At 38.5% G+C, this 27,489-nt stretch overlaps 1 long non-coding RNA gene across 4 annotated transcripts in view; it reads right to left on the bottom strand.

Annotated features, from left to right (window-relative positions):
* Positions 1-27,489, bottom strand: part of LOC104006192 (uncharacterized) — a 460,140-nt gene that overhangs the window by 284,149 nt on the left and 148,502 nt on the right. Inside the window, exons 1-3 of one of the 4 annotated variants that reach the window (XR_010156688.1) lie at positions 15,825-16,274; positions 13,252-13,367; positions 4,331-4,411 (exon numbers count right to left, since the gene is read on the bottom strand). This is a non-coding gene — a long non-coding RNA (uncharacterized LOC104006192). Of the gene's footprint in view, positions 1-4,330; positions 4,412-13,251; positions 13,368-15,824; positions 16,275-27,489 lie in introns of those variants that run through there. The other 3 variants (XR_010156690.1, XR_010156689.1, XR_010156687.1) reach the window with 3 other exon arrangements.

Genomic DNA, 27,489 nt, shown 5'->3' with positions numbered 1-27,489 from the left:
TTCCAAGAACCCCATTAAATTAATATCGCATTGTTCAACTCTTCCATACACAGTATGAAATTATAGTTTACCTCCTAAGACTCTGAATTTCCTCACCTCAATGCCCTAGCCTTGCTGTTTACACCCACCTTACTCAACCTTGATCAAGCAAGCCTCCACAATGAAAACTCACCTCATACTAGACCCCAAACCTCCTAAGAATCCCAACTTTGCCATCCTCATTCCAAGACTAGTAAGACTCTGTCAAGGCAGTTCTTTTCCTTACGATGGTAAGAATAAACTCAGCTTTTATAAACAACAGATTGTTTTGGTGATATTTTTGAAGAGCTAGAATTCAATACTATTAATATTCCAGTTCTTCTACTTTAGTAGACTGCCAAAGGAAGAATATCCACAAAGCCACAGCCTTCTTGAAGTTCGGAGTAGAAGTTATGGGAAGCTTACTTCTAGTACCACCACCATTTGTAACTGTTTCTTCTACCTTCATTTCTGTCACTTTGTGTAAAGCACTTGGCTTGCTTCATTCTCTCTGCTAACTAATCAAGGGCTTTAAACATCGTTTCCCTCTGATGTTCTTTTCCACAGATAGTCACACACTCACACAACTGCTCAACAGGTGTCAGAGGCCTCTTTGATTAGGTCCTTATGCATACCCATTCTTTCTTTCCTATAAATAAAATTTCATTAAATATGGAATACAGAATCTAAAATATGGAATACAGAATCTAAAAATACATTCACTGATAACACCACTAGCATAAATGAACCAAAAGTATATAGCTATAAGAGAAGATATTAAAAATTCAAATAGTTGGGAAAACAGCAGGAGGCTATTCCCATCCATATTGGCTTAGTGCATTTTACTATTTGAGAGTCTTGATTCGAAGGCTACTATGTGCAATTAGATGTATCAGTTTATCCTGGACTCTCTTTTCAGTCATCCACCATAGGTATAACTTCCCTAATGTACAGTTCAAGGTTATAGAGTAGTTTTAATTAGTATTTATTTGTTGTATAAATAGAATCAGCTCATGATGGAATAACTAGAACTAGAGTATTATTTTAAAAATTATAACAGCTTCTAACTAATTAAGTGAGAATGTATGAAAACCTACTGAAACCCTCTAAATAGAGAGAAAATGAGGAAAAACAATGTTAGAACAGATCAGTTTAAAACCCCACTTATTATTCCAGCAAAAGAGAAAATATAAGAATGCACTCAATAAAACAAAGCATCTCTTTACTTGTTGATGTATTTGTGATTATTCAGTTGCCACTTACCTTTTACCATATAGATATCTTTAAAGTATATGGTAAAAGAGGTAGAATGAATAAAGTGGCTAGAACATACATAATTATTGCTAATTGCTATCTTCAAAATTCTAGTTTAAACATGTGTCCAAATAACAGAACAATAATTACATAGTACTTTACTAAATACTCTAATCACAGATTCTCTGCAAAACTTATAGGCCAAAAATGAAAGATAAAATAAAATCTTCTTTGAAAACAGCTACTATTCTCCATCCCAAAAGATAATTCTTCTTTCATTCACACCTTTCAAGTTCAATCATCCTTACTTTTCCAACCTTTCCAAGCTCTATCCTAGGAAGTCTGAAAATCAGAAAAATACTAATCAGTCCCCTAATGGGATAATTAATGAAAATTAAAATATTTTATTTGAGTTTGAGGATACCAAGACCTATAACTTTGCATTAATGTACCTTAGTTTCTTACCAACACTTGTCTTGGGTCATTAATATAACGTATTTATGTTTTAAATTTTTATGAATACCTACATAAACCTAGTGAATAAGCAAAGATTATGGAGAAAGGTAACATATTTGATGCTGCTGCTGCTGTTGCTACTGCTACTGCAGCTATCATTTGGAAAAAAAAAAACTTTCCACAACGTAACTGCTCATTAATAAGCGGATTATTAGCCACGAGTGGTAGCTCACACCTATAATCCCAGCACTTTGGGAGGCCAAGGTGCGAGGATCACTCAAGGCCAAGAGTGCAAGACCAGCCTAGGCAACATAGCAGGACCCTGTCTCTACAAACAATGCAAAAATGCCAGGCACAGTGGTGAGCACCTGTAGTCAAGCAACTTGGAAACAGGTAGATCACCTGAGCCCAGGAGTTCAAGGCTGCAGTGAGCTATGATCACACCACTGCACTCCAGCCTGGGTGACAGAGCAAGACTCTGTCTCTTAAAAAAAGGGTTGCTGGGGGGAGGCAATTATTGAATGAAATACAGAACACATGCAGCTGTAAAAAGAAATGAGACCAATCTCTACATATTATTATTCAGTGATCTCCAGGATACATTTAGTTTTTACAAAGAGTAGGGGAGAAATTTTATATAGTATATTATGGTTAATATAAGAAGGATAAAAATATATACACATCTTTGCTAATAACAATAAATGAAGGATTAAATCGTAAATGTTTTTAAATAAATCCTTGGAGTGAGGAAATTGAGTTAAGGAGATAGAGAATCTAAACATCTTTGAATACTTTGTTTTATAGATTTTACTCTCAAACCACATTTATAAATATCTTACATAATCATAAAATTAAACTACATTTCTTAAAAAGATATCTCATTTATCTAAAAATAAAATGAAAGAAATATAAAAGTGTATCCAGTTTGTGGCAAAACCACACAAGGATGAACTACTTCAAATAAACCTAAAATACAATAAAATGTCATCCGTGAGAAGGACCCTAAGGACAAAAATTATGCAAAATCAAAAAAAAACTTATACTTTCTCAATAATAATTTTGTTGCTGGCATTGTTGGTATTGTTTATTCTGAAATTACCGTGTATATATTGTGGCATAAAGGAAATGGGTAACTAAATTAATGTTATTAAAACTCCATGTTTTCATCATAAAAACAAAAAAAAGTTAAAATCAAAGACAATTCCATTGCCTGACTTTAAGTTGAATTTTTCAAGATAAATTTATGATATAGTTTATCTTTTAAAAAAATCTATTTCTAGTTGTGTTTTTATCAAGCTAGAACAATTACCAACCCAATAGCAATGATCACCCCAAGTGTCCAGATATGTTCTTGAAATAGACTACTAACTGGAATCAGGGCTTCTTGGACAAATGGCTAATTTTAGACATGAGACAGGCCATGTATAAGATGACCCTGGAACAACGTAGATGAAGTCAGGACACTGATATTCACAGGATCATATGAAGAGCACTCAAAAGAAATAGGTTCTCTCTGGCCAAGGTTAGATCAATTTGAGCATCAATAAGAATAATTACAATGAATTAAAATACAAAATATGACTTCATAACGAAAAAAATCTCCTTGGGTCACCTTTGGAGAACACTAGGGAATCAACTCATTATTTGATAACTGATAAATATGGGGGAAAATTAAACTACTTTTCTGCCTGTATTGTATGAACTGAATCTCATGGCAACAATTCAGTTGATAAGAGGAAGTTTCTCTTTATAAAAATATTTTAATTAATGAAGAAAAAATTATAAAATAAGATTATTATTTTTTAGCCATTAATGAATTAATGAGTCAAGAGCTATATTATCCACTATGGTAATCATTAGCCACATGTGACTATTTAAATTAAAAGTAATTAAAAGTTTTTAAATAAAAAAGCCAATTTCTCAGCCACACTAGCCACAATTCAAGTGCTTAGTAGCTATGTGTGGCTAGTGGCTACCATATTAGATAGAACAGATATAGAATACTTCCATCACCATAGAAATTTGTATTAGCGAATGCTGCTCTAGAGAGTCTGGAGTAGATGATGAACTTCAATTGCTGCCAAACTTTGAGTGATGAAAGTGCATAACAGCTTCTTGCAAAAAAAAAAAATCAAACCTGAATAAACTTAAGCCTCTGGATCTAACTACCAATTTACAAGAAATACAAGGGACAGATGAATGTCTTTTACGATGCCATGGGGATCCAGGCAGCAAATTCCAGATTGTGGCACATTATATAAGACACAACACAGAACACAAATGATGCAGTTTTAGCAACAAAAAAAAAAAAATGCAAGAAAAAAGTTATATTCCCTAAATCTATTTTAAAAATAAAAATAATTATATTTTTTAAAAGAAAAAATTGATAGAGGAAGAATTTACAATTCCATGAGATTTAAGAAACATATCAAACAATTATAATCTATAGCTCTTATTAAAAGCCTGTTTCTAACAAGCTATAAAATAAATAATGACAAAATTTAAAACAATTGTGGAAACATAAACACTGACTAGATAATTGATTTAAAAAAAACTATTAGGCATAATAATGATATTATGAGGATATTTTAAGCATCCTTACCTTTTGGGTACTTATTGAAATATTTGCAGATGAAGTGATACAATGCTTGGACTTTGCTTCAAAACGACCTGGATGTGAGACCTTGGGGAAGTAATAAATGAAACAAGATTAGTTATGACTTGTTTGTTGGAGCTAGATAATGGGACATGGAAGTTCCCATTATATGTATGTATATGTAAAGAATTATATTATTCTTTATATTTTGTATATGTTTGAAATTTTCTGTAGTAAATAAAACTTTCATTGTATCAATCAGTTACAATCCATTGTCATATAAATCTGTTAATGGCAGATGAACTAGCCAGAATAGTTAACCATTCTTTATGTGTGATGAAACAATGTATATCTCAAATATTGCTAAAGCTCATTACAACACAAATGTCCATTGTAGAATGCTTAAGTTTTATATAAGTTTTTTTTGTCCAAATAACAAATTAAAATGTTCATCTTAATTAGAACATTCCTCATTTCAAGGGAAAACAGTCAGACATCACTCTTAATATGACACCAGTAGGGGGAGATAGATGCTGGATTTCCTCTGGGAATATTTTTTTAAGAAATAATATATGTTTAATCTGACAGTCTGAATGATTTTAGGGGGAAGGACACTCCCCTGCTGTGTTTTCAATAAGAAGTATGTCTCCATGCTTCATTTTCCAGCCTTTCATTTCCAAGAAAGGAATTCTTTGCTCTGAATCATTACAATCCATTTTCCATTCCAAATATATGGTCAAATTAAAATAATAACACTGTCCGAATTGTTCCTCTGCTTCTCTCTTATCATAGCTCCTTAATGGACTTTCTAAAAAACATTCAAGTATTAACCCCTAAAAAATTAACCCCTCTTAATCTCCCAGGTATGATGCTAATTTAGCATTTGGCTTAAGCTTAAATGCCATTCATTTATACAACTATTTCTTGAATATCTACCATGTGCAGAGCACTATGGTCAGGGCTACAGTTATCATGAAGAATAAGAACTAGTTCCTAACCTCAAGTAGCTTATAGTTTATTAGAGAACATAGCATAAAGTAGGACAGGACAGGACAGGACAGGATAGGATAGGAGATACCCATGGTAGAATGGGAGCCCCTGGAAGGGCAGCTAACCCATCCCTGGAGAAAGACTTCCCAAGTGGAATACACAACTATGTCTTTAATTTATTCTTTAATTTCTCTACTCAACATATACTCATTTTATCCACTCAAACACATATTGAGCACCTTTTTTGAACAAGATATGGTGTTTTGTTGATTCAAATCACCATAAAGTCTTCTTGCTCAAGGTATACTATCTGATAGAGCATGCCTACCTGTAGTGATGAACAGTTCTAAACACTTCTTTATTTTGTAAAGTTGACATTTTCAATATAAATTTCTCTTTCCACTGGAAAACACCAATGATATTCAAATAGTACTTCAATGTATTTTGTCCTAGTTTTTGGAAAATATTTTATGTTATATCCTTATATGAAGCTAAATAGAAGCTAGTTATACTTTTTCCTTAATGCTTACACAATTTCTTATGCTCTTTAACCAATTTATTTAAAATATTTTTGTTGTCAAGACCAGAACACCACAGAAGAGACTTATCTTATGGTGCTCCCACTTCACTAAGCCTGGGGTCATTTACATGGTCCTTTCACGACCAATAAGGGGAAAATTCCTCTTCATGAACTTATACCTTTTGAGTTATGGCCTTTCATCTCTTCCTGGTCTTCACAGTGTCATCCCCTCCTTCACCCCAGCCACAGTCCAACACATCAAGTTTGCTAAATGTAAACATAAACTTTCTATCTTATGAGATCTGTCACAGAATTGTCCCAACTTGTCAACAGTCTTGGGTATTTAAAAAGTTCCACAAGGGGCTCCCTTGTACTACTTTTATTTTGTATCCCAAAGAGGCTTCACTTCTTAGAATTCTGACCTAGTCTCACCTCCCTCTTTCCCCAGGTCTAGGCTGATACTCTGAGATTCCAGGATGTGTAAGGGATCTTTACCTGCATAACCCCAGACCTTCTATTTCACTTCAGGTCAAAAGAGTGGCAGAGCAACTGGATGCCTCCTCAGCCACCACCTCAGCCGGCATCTTCCTGAGGTGTCCTTTCAAGAAGTTTCTGATGAGTCTTTAGTTCTCTTCCAGGCATTAAGAGTTTTCTTTTCTCCAGTGTGCTTTCTGGATTCTGTTTTCCCCAGGCTCCTCTTCCTGTTTTCTGTTTATAGTCCACGCTTGCTCTGGAGGTACTGCAGCCCTTCCACTGTGGATTATCTCTATCAGGTTCTTTCATGCCTATCCTCTCCAAATGTCATGTACACACCCTCTTATCTTCCCACAATTCTGTCCTCTGAACTCTGGACCTGGAGGTTTCCATCTCTGATACACAACCTCTGACTTACATCCCAGATAATCCTTCCCCTGCAAAGTTCCAGTAGCTATCTGATGACAAAAGGGGGTGGTTTTCTCTCCCAAAGACCATGCCCCTGACCTTTCCCCTTTCTTCCTTCTGGCCATTCATCATACCCAGAGCATCTACTGGGAGCTGAATGCATAGTTTTTCCAAGTGGACCACTATTTTTACTACAATAAAAAAGGACTTTTAAGATAAAAACTGTATCCTAAAATGATGAGTGGAGTTAGAAGGATATAATGTCCTGTTACTTGGCTTTTTGAGGGTTGAGCATCAGCCTCTTCCAAGCCCTCTCTGGGTTAATATCATTTCTTATCACAAGCAACTCTCCTAACCCTGACCCTTGGGGGCATCTGTCTTCACTGGTTTCTTCTATTTTCACTTACTGCTGCAGATTGAGTTCTCAATCCACTCCTTGGAACTGTTGGGTCCTCTGCCTTGGCCTTACCGTCACTTGCTCAGCTTCTATCATAACTGCCTTTCGATCATATGCCCCCAGCATCTCAGGAGCATCCCACATTTATTGGTTCATTCTTAGTTACTCTAATGTTCTTGGCTCTTCTTTTCAATAGAGGTCTTCCTTTTATTTCCCCAGGATATTCTTCACTTTACATCAGTTCATGTTGGTGCCTCTTCTCCCTCCCTCTCTCTCTTCCCCTCCTCATCCTTCCCCCTCTGAAATTTTATTTTTCCTAAAGCTCCAAGCTTATTTGCAACTCTGCTGCCAGCATCCCTAACCTCTTAGGTGAAAAATCATGAGGGTCAAATCAGGCACATTAGTTTGGTGAACTTTCAAACATCCCACTCTCTGGAATTTTGATCAGGGATCTGACTTTACTAACGTTGTTGTTTTGACCTTAATTACATGTGCACTTTCAAGATTCTGCTTCCATTTTATCACATCTAGTTCAAAAATCACAATGTTTTGGAGGGAAGCATATTTTGATGAATTTTATATTATTTTATTTAGAATCCCTTTGCTGTATTCTCATTGTTGTGATCTGAGTACCTGATGTAAAAATCGTGCAGTAGTGTGTGTTCATTTGGAATGAATGAGGAAAAAATCTGGAGTGAATTACCTAAAGGGTCTAAGTCAGCTATATGACCTAGGCTGCACATCAGAACCACCTGTGGAACCTTCATAAAGTGAAAAAGATATGCCTCTCCCTCCCCTGAGCAATTCTGATTCAGGAACTTGATGGGAAACTCAGAACTACTCATCTACATGATTCTTGAGATAGTGACATCTATAGCCACAAGGAAGGTACGGTGCCTGGAACTTCATCTCTGTGAACTAATATAAGTAATAAACTTGGCCTTCTGTGATTTCACCTTGCCTTCTTTGCTTCTCTTCATAGAACCAAACTTTATATGATTTCCTCACTCTTAAGAGCCCCATCTGGATGTTCTAAAGTAACAACAAAAATAATTGTTTAGATGGACTGATATAGTTTAGCTGTGTCCCCACCCAAATCTCATCTTGAATTATAGTTTGCATAATCCCCATGTGTCATGGAAGGGATCCCGAGGGAGGTAACTTAATCATAGGGGTGGTTACCCTCATGCTTGTCATGCTGTTCTCCTGATAGTGAGTGAGTTCTCATGAGATCTGATGGTTTTAAAAGGGACTTCCCCCTTCACTCAGCACTCATTCTTTCTCCTGCTACCCTGTGGAGAGGTGCCTTCTGCCATAATTCTAAGTTTCCTGAGGCCTCCCCGGCCATGCAGAACTGTGAGTCAATTAAATCTCTTTCCTTTATTAGCTACCTAGTCTTGAGCAGTTCTTTATAGCAGTGTGAGAACAGACTAATACAGTAAATTGGTACCACAGATAGTGAAGTGCTGTTATAAAGATACCCAAAAACGTGGAAGCAACTTTGGAACTGGGTAATAGGCAGAGGATGGAACAGTTTGGAGGGCTCAGAAGAAGACAGAAAAATGTGGGAAAATAGGGAACTTCCTAGAGACTTGGAGGGCTCAGAAGACAGGAAGATGTAGGAAAGTTTGGAACTTCCTAGAGACTTGTTGAATGGCTTTAACCAAAATGCTGACAGTAATATGGACAATAAAGTCCAGGCTGAGGTGGTCTCAAATGGAGATGAGGAACTTGTTGGAAACTGGAGCTAAGGTAACTCTTGTTATGCCTTAGCAAAGAGACTGGCAGCATTTTGCCTCTGCCCTAGAGATGTGTGGAACTTTGAGATTGAGAGAGATGATTTAGGGCATCTGGCAGAAGAAATTTCTAAGTGGCAAAGCATTCAAGAGGAAGCAGAGCATAAAAGTTTGGAAAATTTGCAGTCTGATGATGCAATCAAAAAAAAAAACATTTTCTGGGGAGAAATTCAAGCCTGTTGCAGAAATGTGCATAAGTAACAAGCAGCTGAATGTTAAGACAATGGAGAAAATGTCTCCAGGACATGTCAGGGACCTTCATGGCAGCCCCTCCCATCACAGGCCCAGAGGCCTAGGAGAAAAAAATGGTTTCATGGGCCAGGCCCAGGGCCCCCCTGCTGTGTGCAGCCTAGGGACTTGATGCCTTGCATCCTGGCTGCTTCAGTACCAGCTGTGGCTAAAAGGGGTCAAGGTATAGCTCAGGCTGTGGCTTCAGAAGGTGCAAGCCCCAAGCCTTGGCAGCTTCCACATGGTGTTGAGCCTGCAGGTGCACAGAAGTCAAGAATTGAGGTTTGGGAATCCCACCTAGATTCCAGAAGACGTATGGAAACACCTGGATGTCCAGACAGAAGTTTGCTGCAGGGATGGAGCCCCCATGGAGAACCTCTGCTAGAGCAGTGTGGAAAGAAAATGTGAGGTTGGAGCCCCCACACACAGTCCCCACTGGGCCACTGCCTAGTGGAGCTGTGACAAGAGAGACACTGTCCTCCAGACCCCAGACTGGTAGATCCACCAACAGCTTACAGCATGTACCTGGAAAAGCCATAGGCAATCATTGCCAGCCTGTGAAAGCAGCTGGAAGGAGGGCTATACCCTGTAAAGCCACAGGAGCAGAGCTGCCCAAGGCCATGGGAGCCCACCTCTTGCATTGGCATGCCCTAGATATGAGACATGGAGTCAAAGGAGGTCATTTTGGAATTTTAAGGCTTAATGACTGCCCTGTTGGATTTTGGAATTGCATGGGACCTGTAGCCCCTTTGTTTTGGACAATTTCTCCCATTTGGAATGGGTGTATTTACCCAGTGCCTGTACCCCATTGTATCTAGGAAGTAACTAACTTGCTCCTAATTTTACAGGCTCATAGGTGGAAGGGACTTGCCTTGTCTTAGATGAGACTTTGGACTTGGACTTTTGAGTTAATGCTGGAATACTTTGGGGGACTGTTGGAAAGGCATGATTGTGTTTTGAAATATGAGGACATGAGATTTGAGAGAAGCCAAAGGCAGAATTGTATGGTTTGGCTGTGTTCCCACCCAAATCTCATCTTGAATTGTAGTTCCCATAATCCCCATGTGTCATGGGAGGGACCCAGTGGGAGGTAATTTAACCATCATGCTGCTCATGCTGTTCTCATGATAGTGAGTGAGTTCTCGCAAGATCTGATGGTTTTATAAGAAGCTTCCCCCTTCGCTCAGCACTCATTCTCTTTCCTGCCACCCTGTCAAGAGGTACCTTCTGCCATAATTGTAAGTTTCCTGAGGCCTCCCCAGCCATGTGGAACTGTGAGTCAATTAAATCTCTTTCCTTTATAAATTATCCAGTCTTGGATATTTCTTCATAGCAACATGAGAACAGACTAATACACAGACATATGAGTAAACAACCCAAAATCTTTTTCCAAAGGAAAAGAAAGAGTGGAGGCATTTTGTCATGCTAATTTATCTGCAATGAGATATGAGAATTTCTTTCTGCACTCAGGATGGCCCTTTGATTTATTTATCATCTAATACTCTTCATAACATGGGGACATCTGAACCAGGATTGAAAAAAGTATTTGGAGTAAAGAGTCTTTAGAAAGAATGGAAACAAAGTTACCAAAGATTTTACTTGCTCACACATTTATTGAATGACCATGTCTTGTCTAGTGAATGCCAGGTGCTGTTAGGTGACATTTTCTACAATCAAATTTAGCAGCCCTTAATTCTTTTTTTTTTTTTTTTTTTTTTTTTTTTTGAGACGGAGTCTCCCTCTGTCACCCAGGCTGAAGTGCAGTGGCCTGATCTCTGCTCACTGCAACCTCCGCCTCCCAGGTTCAAGCAATTCTCCTGCCTCAGCTTCCTGAGTAGCTGGGATTACAGACATGTGCTGCCACGCCCAGCTAATTTTTTTTTTTTTTTTTTTTTTTTTTTTTTTGTATTTTTAGTAGAGACAGGGTTTCAGCATGTTGGTCAGGCTGGTCTCGAACTCTTGACCTCATGATCCACCCACCTTGGCCTCCCAAAGTGCTGGGATTACAGGCATGAGCCACCACGCCCAGCCCCCTTAATTCATTTTTAAGATCCTGAGTTCATGAGAGAAAAGGAAAGGGGGAAGCTAGTTTCTTTATGCTTTTGTCAATCCCATTCTCTCTTTATTCTATACCTTATCATTGCCATTTTATTTTCAATTCTTTTCCATTTCCTTTCATGTCATGTATACAGTCAGCAAGAGGGGAAGAATACCTTTCCTTCTCTGCTAAGAAATAGCAAGGGATCTTGAATAATTTTCCCTCTGATATGTGTTAACTGATCTTGTTCTACCTCTGTTTTTGCTGTTGGATTGCTGTCTGTCAGACACTGCTGATGATTTCTAAGTAATTCATTTGTCCCACAAGTGGGACAAATTATTCCCTAAAATACTTGAGAAAGTGTACAGTAGAGGAGCCTAGAACAACAAATCTGGCTCAATTCTAGCCTCCTATAATTATCTACATGCCCTGAGGGAAGCCATTTATACCTGAGACTCCATTTACCCCCTCTGTATAATGGACATGAAGACCTACATGTATTATTAGTCCGTTATCACGCTGCTGATAAAGACATATCCGAGACTGGGCAATTTACAAAAGAAAGAGCTTTAATTGGACTTACAGTTCCACATGGATGGGGAAGCATCACCATCATGGTGGAAGGCAAGAAGGAGCAAGTCCCATCTTGCATGGATGGCAGCAGTCAAGAGAAAATGAGGAAGAGGCAAAAGTGGAAACTGCTCAAACCAACAGATCTCATGAGACTTACTCACTACCAGGAGAACAGTATGGGGAAAACTGCCCCCATGATTCAGTTATCTCCCACCGGGTCCCTCCTAAAACATGTGGGAATTATGGCAGTACAATTCAAGATGAGATATGGGTGGGGACACAGAGCCAAACCATATCACCACATAAAGGGTGATGAGTATTATAAGCAATGTCCTTTAAGTGCCTAGTGTAGTTCCTATCTTACGGTCGATGGAGATATTATTATTCATTACTGCAATGGTTAATACTGAGTGTCAACTTGATTGGATTGAAAGATACAAAGTATTGATCCTGGGCATGTCTGTGAGGGTGTTGCCAAAGGAGATTAACATTTGAGTCAGTGGGCTGGGAAAGGCAGACCCACCCTTAGTCTGGTGAGCACAATCTCATTAGCTGCCAGTGTAGCTAGAATATAAAGCAGGCAGAAAAATGTGAAAAGAGAGCCTGGCCTAGCCTCCCAGCCTACATGTTTCTCCCATGCTGGATACTTCCTGCCCTTGAACATCAGACTCCATGTTCTTCAGTTTTGGAACTTGGACTGGCTCTCCTTGCTCCTCAGCTGGCAGACGGCCTATGGTGGGACTTTGTGGTCGTGTGAGTTAATACTAAATAAACTCCCATATATAGATATGGAGTTTATGGCAGACTCCTATATAACCACCACTAACTGCCATTAAGCTTTAAAAATAAAAGAGTTTTGTCAGTAAATATATGAATGGCTTATAGATGAACACTTCAAATAATCCATTACACAATCTCACCACTCAATATCATACTGTCAAAGAACTCTTATTAAGCAAGAGGACATGTCATGTGAAAGACCCAAGATACACTGAACCATATTACATCAGTACCCTGTTTTGTTTTTACCACTAGACAATTTGTTAGACTGATTTATTTTCTGTTATTACTTTCCATTGTTCCAGGAAAAGGAAAGAAGGAAGTCTCTTCCTTTGAATGTTAAAGATTTAATTGCGGCTGGGCGCAGTGGCTCACACTTGCAATCCCAGCACTTTGGGAGAATGAGGTGGGTGGATCACAAGGTCAGAAGTTCGAGACCAGCCTGGCCAACATGATGAAACTCCTTCTCTACTAAAAATACAAAAATTATCTGGGTGTGGTGGCAGGTGCCTGTAATCCCAGCTACTCGGGAGGCTGAGGCAGGAGAATTTGAACCTGGGAGATGGAGGTTGCAGTGAGCCAAGATCGCACCATTGCACATTGCACTCCAGCCTGGGCAACAGGGTGAAACTCCATCTCAAAAAAAAAAAAAAAAAAAAAAAAAAAAAAAGCATTTAATTGCACTTAATTTTGAACAGAAAGCATGGAGAAAACATCACTTACCTTCTCAAACTCCATTTTGTACACCCCAATTGATTGAGTGGTGCTTTCCCACCCTCATCCACAGATCACAGAGACACAGCTAGGACAGAAGAATTCTCCTCTAACAGCAGATCTGGCTGGGTACAAAAAAAAAAAAAAAAAAAAAAAACAGGAAATGTTCTAAGTGACTTTCATCCATTTATTTCCAAAGTAAATAATCCCACAGAAATGGATAGGAAAAAAATTTAGCCTACATTCTTTTACTTTACAACATAGTTCCAGATATAGTCTTTGGTTTTATTTTCATAACAAGTTACGTTCTTAATATGTCACAGTGAATTTCAAGGAAAGCATTATTTGTCATGGTTCCAAATATTAATGTCTCTGATGAAATTGATGTTTCTGTCATTTCTAGTTGTCAGAGTTTCTGTTTCCTCAAGGTCTTCTCTAGCAACAAAATCCCAAAATTCTTTAAGAACACGAAGATGGCTCTTGATACAATTTTGTATTATATTGCATGTTAGATCTACAAAGAGGCTCTTCTCCCTATACTGAGAGAAACTCTTTCTGATTGAGTCCTTGTGTCTTCTAAAGTGGATCACTTTATGGTATTGTTTGTTCTTAATAGTAATGATCAGAATGGTAACACTAAGCAAAGAGCACCTGTAGGGCTGGGCTAATTATTTTACATATTAGTTTATTTAATCCTCCAAACTTCCTGTAAAATAGGTTTTCATTTCTGCATGGCATAAGAGAGGCTTTCAAGGGATTAAGAGGCTGCAAGTCACAATTTGGTAAAATCTGGAACTAGTAAAATCTACATCTCTCCCCAACTCCAAAACTTGTGTTCTTTATGCAGTACTAACCAGAGTAAGAAGGAAAATGTGTAAATAAATTATGCTACTTGACAGTTATAGAACCTAAGCAAATGATAAATGCAAAGTCTACCGGTAGTGAGTCAAGAGCAAAGTCTAGGGGTTGAACCCAAGCAGCCCCAGACATCCAATCCAGAGCCATGTTTGGGTTAACATTCATAATGTTTTGATTTTTATTCAAAATAATTGCCCACATTTAAAACTATGCAGAATTCCCATAAAAAGCAGGACTGAGAACTTCTATTGACAAATCAGAATATCTAGCAACTTGGGCCTCCACATTCCCACATGGTAGCAATAAGTGAAGCAGAGTAGCAGATGCCCCTTCGGACAGGACACTCCACCCATGCACTGCAGCCTACTCTCTGCTGACTTAGTTTGTGTGCCTGAACCCTCAGGGCTTTTGAGTTTGTGACCCTCCTTTTCTCCATGGCATCCAATGTAGTCAAATTAGAAGGGTAAAATGTTCTCAACTTCATAAATATACAGTGTGTCAAAAACTATAAGAAAGAATGTAACTTGTACCTTTTCCTCAATGGTTTCTTCCTGGGGATGACCCAGAGATTGTGAGGGTTTGGAGAACAGCCTAGGGCCTTCAATTAAAATAGTTTTGTCTTTGGTTACTACCGGAATAAACCTGTAAGCAGACAGCTGTTTCATGCCAGCTGAAATTCTAGTCTTGGGTGGGATGGCAGAGGTTTATGACTTCAGATGAGAAACAGGCAGGAACAGATTATATTCTTATGCCAAGTTTCTCTCTTTATTGCCATGGAAGCAAGAAGAGCAATGCAGAACGTGGAAAGCTTTGCTAGAGCAGTGTTTCACTCAGACTTTCTGCAAGACATCAGGAGCTGCTCGAGATTTTGCAAACACATTTATGGGAAAATCATGGCTATAGAAAAGCTCCTAAAATTAAAACAGAGCTGGAAAAGAATAAAGATCATTGCATTTGTCTTTAAACTTAGAAGCAGAACCCCTGGGATTTAGCATTCTATAACAACACTGGAAACATTATTAACATTAATAAATAAACATCTGGATTGACTTGCAGTCTAAATTTAAGTGTCCTAAATATTTTGGCTCAATTATAACTATACTGCTTTTTTCTAAATTCTCAAATGTTTCTTCTGTCCTTAGCTTATATTTCATTTTCTTCTAACTCTTTTAACTCGAATCTTTAAATGGACCTTGTTGTATAAATGTTTAAGCACCAAATGTCTATATAAGGATATGGAATTGATATTGATTTCAGATTTCATATTTGTACAATCTGGGTTCTTTACATACTTATAGGCTTTTAATTGGAATTATATAATCACACCATTTGTTTATCTTTATTTCATATAATGCTTTCTGTTATATATAATTTCAAGAGTGCCAAAATTTACCAACAAAGTTTTAGTTGAGCTAAAATTAAACCTTCATGCTATTATGAAGCTATCTGTTATTTCCATTTTTAAATATAAAATTAGCCAGAGTTAGCCCAGTTTGGGATAGTATTAGAGAGAACCCATAAAATATGGTGACATAAACCACATTATGCCATAATCATGGCCAAGTTTCACTTGAATTCTCAAATGTATTCAAAAAGCAAGAGTAAAGGTCAGCAAAACACATCTTCACCAAAAAAAGTGCAGTAAAACGAATGCCAAATTAAATGGGCCAGCTACAGAGAATTCTACCCATAAACACAATGCTTATACTTAATCTGTTTCTCACCACCTTCATTTGAGAACGTTGGTCTCAGGTCCCTGGGCTGCTGTTCCTGCCTTGAGCTTTTTTGTCGTTACAAGCCAAGGGGTTGCTATGCAAAGTCCCAACGCATGGAACCAGAGTTAATCATTCACAGGCCTTTTTGCCTGAAATAAGATGCTTTTCATTTCCCTTGGCTTATGTGAATAATGAAAAAAGAAAACAAACAAAGGAGATAACTGCACAATGTTAAAAGATAATCCCTTAGCATAACTATTGTCTAGAAGGCTGAGCACCGTAGTCAGGCAAAAATCCAGTCTGCATTCAGTGACTACACTGACATTTATTTATAAGAGATTATGCCGTGACAGAGCTTCAAGTCATTTAGAAATGCTCCCATTCCCCAAGGCCTTCGTTATATTTATATGCAGGAGCCCATATTATTTTTCCTGGTGTTATGGCAACAAGGATTTCAGTGTTTACAGAGCTATCAAGTTCTGACAAGCCAAGCCGGGGACTTTGCATCACTGGCTTGCATTAAAATGGAGCGCAGGACCTGGAGAGCTGAGCTGAAGCTCAGCTGTCTGAACAACTAATACCTGAGCAGAAGAGGGTTAGGAAGCAGGCAAACGGTGCTAATCAACTCACAGAGCCACTTTCCCCCAAGGGAATTTGCCCTCATGATCCTGCGGTTTAAGAAATATATTACAAAGTACGCTGAACCTAGGAAGTCATATTAAACTCAAAAGAAAAACAAAACCCAAATTCCTACTACAATTTTGTACTCTGCGTGGATGTTTTAAAGCTGTGTTGAGTATCGTACATTAGAGTCCTTTATTAGGCCTCTGGAGTAGAGAAAGGGGAAATGAAAATGCAGTGGGTGAAGAAAGGGCAGAACAAATACTCTCTCTGTGCCCACCTTTGGTTTTTAACTACACAATGGAGATCAGCCCAGCTTACGTTCACACCTAATTTAACCACTGCCCAGGGCCCAGTAGTTTCTAGCATACTCCAGCTCTGAAGCTAATTACTGCAGGAAGCTGGTTATGAAAATGTCCCAGAAATATCTGTATCTCACAGACAAAATTATTTTGAGAACTTGCCACCTGCTCCACGAAAATAAATATATGGAAGCAGGACCTTGCGCTCCATGGTTTTCTACATTGAAGTTGTTTTCTGGAGTTGGCCCAAACTCCTCCATATTCTCTGACTAGAGACAGAGCTAGAAATCATTTAAAAAAAAAAAAAAAAAAAAAAGTTCTTCCAAACATACTCTTTGGACATCTTGGTTCTAGATGGAGCAGGAAATAAAAGCCACAAGCTTAACCTCTGATACAATAAGCCACCACCTTCCAGTTCTAGATTTGGGCCTGGGAAATAATCAAGTCAGAGTAAAATGAAACAAGGAGTTCTAACCATATTTCTTTTTCTTCTTTTTCTTTCTCTCTTTATTTTCTTTCCTTTATATATGTGTGTTCATAAGGGTATTGGTACTCATTTGGTTATAAAAGTGTCACACTGAATTGTAGAATGAACTTCACACACGTCTAAATCCTTTTCAGTTTTTTTCAGATAGGGTCTCCCATTGGCAGTGCGATCTTGGCTCACTGCTGCCTCAACCTCCCAGGCTCAAGTGATCCTCCCATCTTAATCTCCCAGGTAACTAGGATTACAGGCAAATGCCACCATGCCTGGGTAATTTTTTGTATTTTTTTGTAGAGACAGGGTCTCACTATGTTGCCCAGGCTGGTCTAGAACTCCTGGGTTCAAGTGATATGCCTGCCTCAGCCTGGGATTACAGGCATGAGATACCACACCCAGCTAATTTTTTTTTTAAATTGAGGTTTTGTTCTGTTTTAAGGATAAATAGCAAGAGATATGCAGATTTCCTAAAGCTTAAGGTGAACATTTCAACAAATAATGAACTGAGACTTGCCAGGTACCGTAGACATGTGGAAAAAAGTTTTATTTACACAGTATACACTTTTAAGTTATATAAAATAATTTTTAATGGCAGAAAATGTAGTAACAATAATTACACTAAATGTCTCTGTATGTCTTTCTTAGTAAACTAGAGCTATATAAGAAAATAGCTAGAAATGGGTGAGTGTGATCTCCTGGATTTTCCCCTTGGAAAAGACTAGTATTGACAGGGCCGCTTCACAAGACTCACTGGGAAGCCTGGGAGAGGCGCAGGTCTTTGTGGCCCAGATACACAGCAAGCCCATTCTCTCATTAGCAACAGTGACCACTGTTTACAATACCTGTTGCTATCAGAGACTTTACCTTTTTTTTTCTTAAGAGTTAATCTTGCTCATAGTTTGTCAGCTCTTTTGGGATCCTGGCACACAAACTAGATTATCTGCGGCTGCTCTTCCCAGCAGCCAGAGATTAAAGGATATCATTTAAAGTTGTGCTTTCGGTGTCTTTTTATTTCTTTTGGTCTGCTCACTTCAGTTTACCACACGGCAGCTGCCAAGGCAGCTGATGTTACCATCTTCATCACAATGGTCTTCATCATTATCATCAAGAGAAGAGCTTATTACAAACGTAATTTCCCAGATATCTTTCCTACGTGCTCTCAAGAAAATTACATAAGCTTGGGTCTGACCACAAACTCTGTAAATTCATCATTCATTCATTCATCATGTATTTTTTAGCCTTTAACTGTGTATGGCACTGTACACTAAGGATACAGTAATATACAAGGTAAACAAGGTCTTCATCCTGATTGAGGTAAAATTCTATGGGGAGAGAGTCAAATACAAATAAATCAACAAGTAATACAAATGCTGGTGTCAAATTTGCTAAAAAGGAAATTAAGACATTATGATGAGAATGATATAGACTCTCTTTAGATATTGAGTGCTTAAAAACTTCTTCCCTGAATGACATTTAAGAAGGGACTTGTTGGGTAAGAAAACAGTTCTGAATTAATAAACTAAAAGCATTCTGTTTGTGGTAAACCTAATGCTGCACAGGGCTCTTAATGGCTACTTAAATTAGATAAAATATTTCTGCCATATTTTACATCTCTCAGTTTTCCAGAGGATTGAACTGGATGATTTGGGGGAAGACTTATGTCTTACTCCAAAGCTTGATACTACATCGTTAACTAATTCTATCTTTTGACCTCATTCATATTTTGGGTCCCACAACAGACCAGGACCTTCCTTTACTGAAGGAAGGTATAGAAATGTGTTTTTTAACCTGGCAGATTCCTGAAAAATTTCTCTTAGTATCCATCCTGAATTTACATACAAAATAAACTATATGGTTTATATACAAATCACTAATGAGAACATCTAGCACTTTCATCAGATTTTTAAAGGGCTCTGAAAAAAGGATACAGGCACTCAGACAGATGATTCTAAAGTAGTCCATTGCTCTGGAATCTTTCAAAAAGTTGACTTGGACTCTTTTTTTTTTCCATAATAGGCCAAGCTTCAGTTTCTTCATTCCACATACTTTTTAAAAATTGGTTTATAATCCAACATTTGTGTTTAACTACCTATTTCAAGATCATAATAACATGTGCTCTTGAAATATCAATAAGGCAAATATGGGCAAATGAGTTTTGTTCGGTTGCCAGCTCCAACCCAATAACCTCTCCATGACTATTCCAGAGACATATGTAACAGGCTAAAAGGAAGTCACTAGAGGTTGTTGGTCCTCAGGCTCATCTAGAAAGATAATCCCAAGATGCACTTAACGACTGCGGAGACGTGGGTCGATGCATGGCCATTCTCTATCCCTGATCCAGCCCAAGAGGAAGTTGATTGGATGCAGGTTTCAAGACCTAGAGTAATTAATCATCATCAGAATCACCTGAGGGTTTCTTAATCTCAGTTATGTGGATGAGTTATGTGGGTGTAGATATATGGGTGTCAGTGTACTACCTTTTTAAACTTCTTTTGTATGTTTAAATTTTTTCACAATAGAAAGATGGGAAAAAGTAACTTTGCACAAGCTAATATTACTTTTATCTACACCTCTCCACTGGCCCACATGGTTATGATTCAAAAGATTCGCAGTAGAGACGCACACATTTGTGTATTTTGAAAATAAAGAGAAATATTCTCCTATGATTAAGATAGGCACACCTTGAAAACCACTGCCCTAAGAGGAAGTGGGAGACAAGGGCAATCGCTTCCCACATATGAAGCCCTTTCAGCATCCCCCTCAGTATCAACTCCCTTTTCCCCTCCCAGGAGAGCAAAGAGTCATTTGGGGGGCAGAATACCTGGACTGAACCCTCCGTTGTTTCCAGTGAAAATTGCCAGCTTCTGATTTAAGCTTCTAATATTTAGGCATACATATATATTATATATTATAAACATATACACACATATAAAAGCCTAAATATATGTGTGTGTGTATACATATATATGTACACATCTATATAAGCCTGGTGACAGAGCGACACCCTGTCTCAAGAAAAAAAAAAAAAAAGCACTTTTGCATGGCTTATTCTCTTTCTTTCCCTGGCTTCGCTCATGAAATCATTGGGTTCTCCTAGAGACATGTCCTTAATTAGTTACCTGCATAAGAATTATCATCTAAAAGGATTCACTTTTGGGAAGGCAGCCTGACACCCAACTTTTCCATTTCTAGCTCAGGGATATCTTGATAAATGTATCTCACTCCTGAGTAAATCAGACATATTGCAAAGAGGAATGATAGTAATTTTTAAATGATGCAAAAGAAATCAGTATTAGTATATCTCAGAAAGTTCTAAGTTCAAGTTCCTATGTTTCAGATAAGCTATATATATATATATAGAGAGAGAGAGAGAGAGAGAGAGAGAGAGAGAGAGAGAGAAAGAGAGAGAGAGAGAGAGAGAGAGAGCCAGGAGTTTGAGAGTAGGATGAGCAACATAGTGAAACCCTATCCCTAAAAAAAATTTTTTTTTTAATTAGCCAGGTGTAGCTAGGACAGTCCTAGCTACTTAGGAGGATTGCTTAAGCCCGGAAGTCCAAGGCTGCAGTGAGCTATGATGGTGCCACTGCACTCCAGCCTGCGTGACAGAGTGAGACACTGTCTCTAATGTCTCTACAATCACCAGCGGGACCCTCAATAGTGTAACTTAGTAGAATTAAATATACTGAGGGCAAAAAGCACGGCTTCTAGGAGCTGAGTAACTTTGTGCAAGTTATTTAATTTCTCCAAGGCTTAGTTTCATATTTGTTAATGTGGGTAATAATACTCACTATACAAGGATTTTTGAAGATTAAGTTTTAAAATCTATCAAGAAATGCCTAGCACAACGTCAGGCATATAATAGGCACTAAATAAATAATAGTTTCTTGTTCCTTGAGACATGTTTCTGAACTGGATTGTACTTTTTTTTCCTGAAATTCTTGAGAATAACTGGATTCCAATTGTTACATGGTACTAGGGGCAGTCTATTAAAAAGTACAGATCCTCATTAACACAATCTGACATGATGCTGGCAGAGCTCTCAAAAACAAGGAACTCATAGTTTTCTTTAGTTTTAGCCTCTATATGAGAAAAAGTTTATTTGTATAGTGTATTTGAACAAATAGAACTGACCTATGTTTTAAAATATATAAAGCTGATTACATGTACAACTGTGTGTCCAAACTTCTGACATGTTAGACTATCATCACTGTTTTCCACTTGGACTCAAGGATGTTAGGTTTCAGCATATGGCTGTCAAGGAATGAAGTCTCATATAGAGTGGGGGCATAAGGCCTGGCCCAACAATCTTCTGTAGGAATCTATGTTCCCACCTAGATTGAGTGCCTAAGCACCAAGTAACACTGAAGCAATAAAATCACTTCTTTTTCATTTTGTTTTGTTTTTAGATGGAATATAGGATTTTATTTTATTTTTATAATTTCAACTTTTATTTTAGATTCAGGGCACACATGTGTAGATTCATTATGTGGGTATACTGCATGATGCTGAGGTTTAGGGTACAATTGATCGTGAGCATAATACTCAACAGTTAGTTTTTTAAACTTTGCCCTCTTCCCTCCCATCTAGTGGCCTCACTGTCTAAAATCACTTCTGAGAGAAAAAGAAAGCATGTACCAGAAGAAGGTTAAAAGTAAAAATATATATAAGACATAGAGGTGTAAGAGGAATAGATGAAATTATGAGAAACGGTAAAAAATTAATGAACAATAATTATTGGCAAAGTAGTTAATATAAGAGACATACAGTTCTAGCTTACTATTTGTAATTTCTAAACTCAAAATAAGTCTGTCCAGATGGATGGATGAGTGAATGAATGGGTGGGTGATGGATGGATAGCCACAGATATTAAAGATGTTATCATAGATTGATAGCTGTTGAAATGAATTGAATAAGGAAGAGCATATTCCAAATTTCTGAACAGTCATACACTACAATTCCCAGATGAAGGCTTTATTTTTCCATGTGTCTTTGTCATTTTCCTTTTATGTATTACCACCTGGCGCCCTTTTGTTCCCCAGCCTAGCCCCATAAGAATGCAAGTTGCTTGGCAACTGATCCATTCACTCAAGTGTCTCAAGGAAACAACCCTAGTTCCTAGGATGGTGCATGATCCAAGTTATTATAGTAAGTTCTAGTGTTTACACCTAAATCTGAAGAGATAATCCTTGTCCACAGTATTTCCATTGCAGTCTATGAAAATCCACGTACAAGCCAAAAAAGGTAAATGAGAGGAATATGACCTGTTCTTTCTTTCAAGAACTATTAATTTGAAAACATATGAACGGATACTGGTGCAAGTTAGTCTGATGCTGAAATATTCTTTGGTCAAATAAAACCAAGAAAATGTGTGAATGCTTGTAGGCAAAAAAGATATTTAATAGATATTTCCAGTATTCTAAGTAATAGAGGTCATATAAGCCACACCATGTGATTGAAATGCTGTTTTTTTTTTTAATTTGAAACTTCAGCCTTTCCAAACTGAAGCTTAGAAACACATAAATATGTATACACATACCCTTCTAGCTATTTTTCACATTTTAGAGAAAGCAGTAAAACACAAAGAGGAAAGTAATATATTACTGTTTGCTTCAAAGGTTTTAGGGCTCATAGAGCTAAAGACAGGGGTCGTCTCTTCAGAGCTACGAGGCGTAGAGAATGGAAAGAGTCCATTGGTTTATATGGACAGACTTATTAGCCAAGAGTACATAAATCTGCTAAGCAAGAGACACAGAAGGGTGGCTTGGAATGCTTCTGTTCCATTACAAAACACATTGTCTTTCAGTATGCCAGAAGGAAAGCTACCACACATAGCATAAGGCCAGGTTCACCTCCTTATATTCATTACAACTAAAAAAAAAAATTGTAACCTTATTTTTTCCCTCAAGAGGCATGTTACTATGTGCAGGAACTCTTTATAAAATAATTATTCCCTTTCCTCCAAATTGAACCGTTAGATTCTCATATGTAGAGCATCTTATAGAAAAATACATATATCTTTATTATTTATTGATATGAAACATAAGCGTGAAGGATTGAGTGAGTAAAGCTCAGACACCTCTATAAAAACTTCTCCAAATCTAATGAAATCGATACACAGAAGTATGGGATCATTTGGGGGCCGTTTCCAGGTCTAAAGCGATGAAGTTTTAGTTTGAAAGGCAAAACTTTTATTATTTTATTTTGTAATTTAAGTAGTATGTAATAATGAAGTCTTCCGCTATTCTGTACTAAATGGTATTATCCCAGTCCACCCAGAATCTGGCAACAGAATCAGAACACTTTACTCTGAATTAAGAATACCAAAAATATGTATACCTAAATTAAGGCTATCAGATTGTGTGTTTCTTTCAACTAACAAGTTGGTAAAGATTTTGAAGGATCATGCCCAGTACTGCTGAGGAGCCAGAAAGAACAGCATTTCCACATACTATTAGTAGAAGTATAATTTGATGTAAATTTTTGGGAGGAAATTTGTCAATATACATCAATATTTTTTAATGTGCACATTATTTAATCTAGAAATTTAATTGCTAGGAATTAACTCTTAGCAAATTTGGATACTGAGAGATAATTCAAAAGATGTCCATAAAAGGTAGTTTATAATGGCCAGGTGCAGTGGCTCACGCCTACAATCCCAGCATTCTGGGAGGCCAAGGCAGGCAGATTGCTTGAATCCAGGAGTTCAAGACCAGCCTGAGCAACATAGCAAAACTCTGTCTCTACTGAAAATACAAAAATTAGCCAGGTGTGGCGGCATGCACCAGTAGTCCCAGCTACTCAGAAAGCTGAGGTGGGAGAATCACTTGAACCTGGGAGTCAGAGGTTGCAGTGAGCAGAGCTCATGCCACTACACTCCAGCCTGGGCAACAGAGAGAGACTCCGTCTCAAAAAAAAAAAAGTAGTTTATAAAAATAATTCTAAAAGAAAACAACTTATATTAATACTTTTAACAATAGGAAATTTGTTCAGGCATTTCATTAAACAAATTTTTTGCACATATACCACATCACAGTCTTCTGAAAATACAATAATAAATTTTAAAAGTTCTTTACTTTTAAGAGTAAAAGTAAGGAAAACTCAAGCGAGGAAAACAGACAGAATTTAAAATACGTAATTTATAAAGAGAACAGGAGCAGTTGATTCTATTGATATGGGATTTAAGAGAGGATTCAAGTGTGAGTGTGAAGCTTTTGTCCTGAGCAACTGAGTGAACAGCACTGGTGAATCTCTAAGAAAAAAAAATAATCACTTTATCTGACCCTGTGCTGTACCCCTGGGAGAAGGAAGGTAATGAAAAGCCTAAAGACGTTTAAGGGACTCTAAAGAAAGAGGAAATGTGGGCCTAACTCCCCAAGGAAGCTGGAGGAAACACTAAGGAATCCAGCACACAGAAAACAATAACCACGGAGCTAGGGTGGCTGGGCCAGGCTAAGCCCATCTGGAAGTGGGGAGCAGAGGTAGCCTTTGGGCCGCCAGAGATGAGTTTCTGAGAAAGAGTAGGGAGGCCCAACAGAGTCTTCTGATCCAGAAAAGGGGGCTATAGAGTAACTTAAGAAGGCCTGGTGACTAGGCGTCACAGCAGGAGGGCTGTGAACAAATCAAAAGAAACCCGTTAGAGGTCTGAGAACAGAGTGGGCTGGAAGTCTGTTGCCCGCTAGTGTCATGGCACAGCTTCCAGTGTTCAACACAAAAATAAAACATAGGGAGGTGGGAGCCTCAACTATGCTTACTCCCTGGAATGCTGAATGTTACGGAATTGACAGTGTACCAGAAAAAGATCAAATTTACCATTCAAAATAAAGGCTCAGATAAGTCCAGGTTGAGTTATAGAAAAATTAATATTATTCCTTTTCCTTCCTTCCTTCCCTCCCTCCTTCCTTCCCTCCCTCTCTCCTTCCTTCCTTCCTGCCTTGCTTCCCTCCTTCCCTCCCTCCCTCCTTCCTTCCTTCCCTCCCTCTCTCCCTCCTTCCTTCCTGCCTTCCTTCCCTCCTTCCCTCCCTCCCTCCCTCCTTCCTTCCTTCCCTCCCTCCCTCTCTCCCTCCTTCCTTCCTGCCTTCCTTCCCTCCTTCCCTCCCTCCCTCCTTCCTTCCTGCCTTCCTTCCCTCCTTCACTCCCTCCCTCCTTCCTCCCCTCCCTCCCTCCCTCCTTCCTTCCTTGCCTCCCTCCTTCCTTCCTTCTTTCCCTACCTTCCTCCCTCCTTCCCTTCCTCCCTCCCTCCTTCCTTCCTTCATTCCCTCCCTCCCTCCCTGCCTCCCTTCCTTCCCTCCCTCCCCCTTTCTTTCCTTCCTTCCTTCTTTTCTTCCTCACCCTTTTCATTCTTTTTTACTTTTTGCACACTGGAGTTTGAGACTGATAAATCCATACCCAAGATACGAAACCCAAATATCATCTAGGTGCTCTAGCTTGTGGGCCCTGGGAAAGTCCTGCTTGATAACTGTCCCCTAACACTTCTGGATTAATTGCTGTACTTTCAAGTGACAAAATTTGAACCCACCTCTATCTGAGACTTGGGGACTTCCCAAGGAGGTGAACACAGGTGGCTCTGCAGCCAGGTGCCCTCACCACACCTACCCCACTGACCTGTCTAATCCACTTTCAATGGGCCAGTGTATGTGCTCAATTGTACATGTGCTACTGATGAGGCAATGTTTTAACAGAAGGAAATTTTCATGACTCAATATTTGAAAAAAAATAGACTGATTCATAGGAAGAAAGCATCAACATCCTTAACACTGACTAAAAGGTATTTCTTGCAGATCAAAACCACAATGAGATACCATCTCACACCAGTTACAATGGCAATCATTAAAAAGTCAGGAAACAACAGGTGCTGGAGAGGATGTGGAGAAATAGGAACACTTTGACACTGTTGGTGGGACTGTAAACTAGTTCAACCATTGTGGAAGTCACTGTGGCGATTCCTCAGAGATCTAGAACTAGAAATACCATTTGACCCAGCCATCCCACTACTGGGTATATACCCAAAGGACTATAAATCATGCTGCTATAAAGATACATGCACACGTATGTTTATTGCGGCATTATTCACAATAGCGAAGACTTGGAACCAACCCAAATATCCAACAATAATAGACTGGTTTAAGAAAATGTGGCACATATACACCATGGAATACTATGCAGCCATAAAAAATGATGAGTTGATGTCCTTTGTAGGGACATGGATGAAATTGGAAATCATCACTCTCAGTAAACTATCGCAAGAACAAAAAACCAAACACGGTATATTCTCACTCATAGGTGGGAAATGAACAATGAGAACACATGGACACAGGAAGGGGAACATCGCACTCTGGGGACTGTTGTGGGGTGGGGGGGAGGGATAGCTTTGGGAGATATACCTAATGCTAAATGACAAGTTAATGGGTACAGCACACCAGCATGGCACATGTATACATATGTAACTAACCTGCACATTGTGCACATGTACCCTAGAACTTAAAGTATAATAATAATAAAATAAAATAAAAAAAGAGAAAAAAAAGGTATTTCTGCGCCTAGAGCATTTTTCCTACCTCTGTACCGAGAATGTCCATGGTGAGAAGGATAATCATGATGCTATTATGGGTTAACAGAAATTTCCCCTGAAAAACCCAAATGCTTTGGTTCTAGCTCAGTCCTAACCTTGTCAGAGGCAAGATATGTCCCAGGGTCAGATGTGTCTCCACTTATACATTAAAAAATGAGATTCTGATTTTTCCCTAAATCCCTAGTAAAGTCAGTGACTATGAACAAATCCCCCGGAGTGAGAAACATCTGTGAAGATGAATACCAAAATGACCCACATCTGTCTCAGCAGTCAGGCTTACTGGTACTTCACAACAGATCCTTTTTCCTAAGATGTTTTTGGAAAGGAAAGGTAAGTGGAGCCTGCTGGAACACCACCTTAAAAGTACAGTTTTACCTATAAGCCCCTGACTGGGGCTGCTGCCTTTATTTCAGAGATGCCCTGCCCAGAGAGGAGGTAGTTTTCCCTCACAGTGTAAACAAAGCCCCCCAGAAAGTTCAGACTGGGCAGAGCTCACTGGAGCACCACAAAGCCACTGTAGCCAGACTGCCTCTCTAGATTCCTCCTCTCTGGGCAGGGCATCTCTGAAACAAAGGCAGCAGCCCTAATCAGCAGCTTATAGATAAAACTCTCATCTCCCTGAAACAGAGCACCTGGGGGAAGGGGCAGCTGTGGGTGCAGCTTCAGCAGACTTAAATATTCCTACCTGCCATCTCTGAAGAG

Source organism: Pan troglodytes, chromosome 3 (assembly GCF_028858775.2).
Source record: "Pan troglodytes isolate AG18354 chromosome 3, NHGRI_mPanTro3-v2.0_pri, whole genome shotgun sequence".
In the NCBI taxonomy this organism is placed as follows: Eukaryota; Metazoa; Chordata; class Mammalia; order Primates; family Hominidae; genus Pan; species Pan troglodytes.
Note: the sequence above shows the minus strand (reverse complement) of the source record. Positions and strands in the feature narration are given on the sequence as shown.